At 32.8% G+C, this 3,274-nt stretch overlaps 1 non-coding gene across 1 annotated transcript; it reads right to left on the reverse strand.

Annotated features, from left to right (window-relative positions):
• Nucleotides 1–600: 600 nt before the first annotated feature.
• LOC120361772 (U4 spliceosomal RNA) lies at nucleotides 601–741 on the reverse strand. The gene has a single exon (XR_005577889.1). It is a non-coding gene; the product is annotated as a U4 spliceosomal RNA (small nuclear RNA).
• Nucleotides 742–3,274: the final 2,533 nt, after the last annotated feature.

The raw sequence follows: 3,274 nt of genomic DNA on the forward strand, positions 1-3,274 counted from the left end.
GAGATAAGAGATGATGTTGAACAATGTATTGCCCTCAGCACATAGAATAAAAATTATTAGTTTAGTTTCTATTCCACAGACTTTGAAGAAAAAAAGAAGCTCACCTAAAGAGAAAATAGAGAAAAACTCAAGTATTAATGTACTATTATAAGTCTCTATTACAAAGACAGGTTCATAGGAAATAAAAAAGCACATAAAGCGTGCCACACTCTCATTACTTAAAATAAAACTTTACAGCAGAATTTGCCAGACAGACTCTTATACTGTTAGATAATTAAGTAGTGATAATAGAGTTTTTAAATAACTTTTCAAAATAATGAGAATATTCAACCATAAAAACAGAAACAACAATATAATGAAACCTACTGTACCCAACACCCAGTTGAAACAATTATCAACAGTGTGTGCTGTACTATAGGGTGTTTGGATGTCTTTAAGGGGTGCAAAAAATATAAACTTTTTTTCTTCTAAAAGACAGTGAAAAAGGGTCAATATTGTTTAGAATTTTCTCAAAATATGTACTCATATTTTCAAAATACCTGAGTCTACGTGTTTCATTTACATTTTTAATTTTTTTAATTATTTTTTTTAATGATTCAGTCCCCATAGAGATTGCCAAAAATTACCAATGCTGACTATATTTCAAGTCATCATGGTGGGGTATTGGGAAAAGTTTTCAATTAGCAATAATTGAGCCTCAGATAAACCTCATTGGCTACGATACTGCCACTGGGCAAAGGTACATGTTTAATTTATAAGGGCACAATTTAGGAAGAGGTTACGTTTATTAGACATTTACTATTATTACTCACACTTTCGAAGAATAAAGTGAGTATTGGGGATTTTTGGACACTTGGTCAAGTTTATACAATTAATAATTGAAAGAGAAGAGATATGAACTCATGTTTTCTGACTGTGCTCTAAAATTATCCTGCAATTACATATAGCTATTTTAATAAGAATTTTATGCTGGATTTTTTCAAGGAATATTCTCTAAATAAATCTATATTTTTCCTAAATTATTTTGCCTTATTTGTTAAATCTGGACATTTACTACATTTACCTTTATGTCATTTTTTCTTATTGTGTGATTATTTTATATGATTATTATAATCTACTCAATAAGAAATCATGTGTCTTACATTGTATGCATTAGCACATGCAGAGATTAGCTAGTATATTTCAAAAATACTTCTGCCTTTCTAAATTATTATTTGTTAAGTAATAACCCCCCAAACCAACACATAAATATCTCTTCTTTGCACAGAAGATATTATTATCATAAGAAAATTAAAGGCAACTTGATTCTTTGAAAGAAATCTATTTTTGTGAACTTCAATAATTCAACCTTTATTAAATAATTCAAACGTAAAGTTGTTGGAACTTTAAATTATTCTGAGCCTTAAGAGGAATGAGGCTATGCTGCCTGAGTTATGCAGCATGCAACTGGGTGACTTTTACTTCTATAAATAACTAGGAAAACCAAACACACCAGAAATAAGACCCCCCCCAGCTCCCCCCAAATCACTGCCCCTCTTCATGGTACAATAAAGCAATCTTCCTTGGAATGTAACTAATAGAATCTGTAACCAATCGAATCATGGTCACATATGCACTAGTCTCACATAGGGAATACTGTAAATCTGCTAAAGTTTCTCTTTCTCTGCTAATATAAATAAAATCTTAACTTCTCCATTTGGAACACTGACCCCATTCCTTTAGAGTTGGTGTCTCCTTGGTGGCTATCTTCAAACTTGTGTGTTAATACTTAAACAAACCCTATACTTAATTATATTTTCTGAATATCATTATTTCAGATTTACCTTTTGGCGACCACAAAGAGACCAGAAGCAAACCTCCAGCAATGTCTACCACTTCACCCACAGGGGGACCCTTGGAACCATCATAAATTACATTTGTTTACCTATTTTGCTAGTCAACAGGATCTATGGTAAACTTCTCTTATGTTTGAATTCTCATGGCTTCATTGAAGAATTCAGACTTTATTTGAACTATACACATTCTTAACTCATTAAAGTTGCTACTAAAAGCTCTACTGTAAGGTAGGAGTTTTATTTTTTTCTAGACATTCGCTAATCTAGTCATGAATTTGTGAATTTTACTTTTCTCGGAGGGTAAGATTTTGTTTGAAATTACCAAGAGTTTTTACAAACTTTTCTTTCCTTCAAAATTTTGGTCAGGGAGAAAAGAGTTTCTCTGAAAATAAAATGTTATTTTTATTATTAACAAAATTAGAAAAGGCTCTCTATGAGGATGAGATAAGCCTCAAAGATAAGAGACACTGTTCCTCCCAGCAAAAGGGTACCTTAGGCAACTAAGGTCTCACAGGAGAGCTGGAGCTTACTGACAGTGATGTCAATCTGTACTAACAGGGAATCCCTCAAGAAGAACATTGAGGGAAGCTTGCTTAATCTGCTAAGCACATATAATGGTTGATCACTACAAGCCTTAAGCACCCAGATCTCTTGGGACTAATGAGATATGTAAAACAGGAAGAATCAACTCAAGGGGGACACACTGAGGAGCTATCCCACAAGTAACGCACTGGATCCAATACATCTCCTGAGGTCTCGATCATTCAAAACAAAAGTCTAAATTGTAGGCAATTGTACTCCCAAGTCGTCTTCTTTAAGAACATATCCACCATTAGAAATACTTGCTGAATTCATGATTAATATTTATTGTGTCTTTTTATGCAGCTATTTTGAAAAATCGTGTCATATACTTTGTAATAACCCCAAATTACAATAGCCAAAATGGGGTACCTTTGAAACATCCAAACTAGTTTATCTGTGTACTCAGTTAGAGAAAGCTGACTCTACAGTAAAATTAAATAAATCAATAACTAGGAGAACTATTTTCAGTGGCATTTAGAAGCTTTAAAAGAGTCTCTGATCAAGTCATTTTCTTGCAAGAGGAAAAGAAAAGATTTTCAAAAAAATTTCTGAATTAAAAACAACTGCTGAAATTTTGCTCCCTTCTGCTTCTCTTTCTTCTTTGTAAGAACTTGTTTGTTTGAACTTCCCTCCTTCTCCCTCTCTACCTTTTCTGCTATTATGGCTTCATTTCAGAAATGCCATGTATATAGCAGAGGAAGACCTGTCTCAGTTTATTAACCATGGTCAAAAGTAGAAGTTAAAGGCATGCTTAAAGAGTTTCCAGATCCTCTTCAGGCTGCTATTGGATTTGCTAAATATTTTGCATTGAATATTCTAATTTGTGATCCCAGATTCTCTTATTTATATAAATTGGT

The sequence above is a fragment of the Saimiri boliviensis genome, chromosome 13 (assembly GCF_048565385.1).
Source record: "Saimiri boliviensis isolate mSaiBol1 chromosome 13, mSaiBol1.pri, whole genome shotgun sequence".
In the NCBI taxonomy this organism is placed as follows: domain Eukaryota; kingdom Metazoa; phylum Chordata; class Mammalia; order Primates; family Cebidae; genus Saimiri; species Saimiri boliviensis.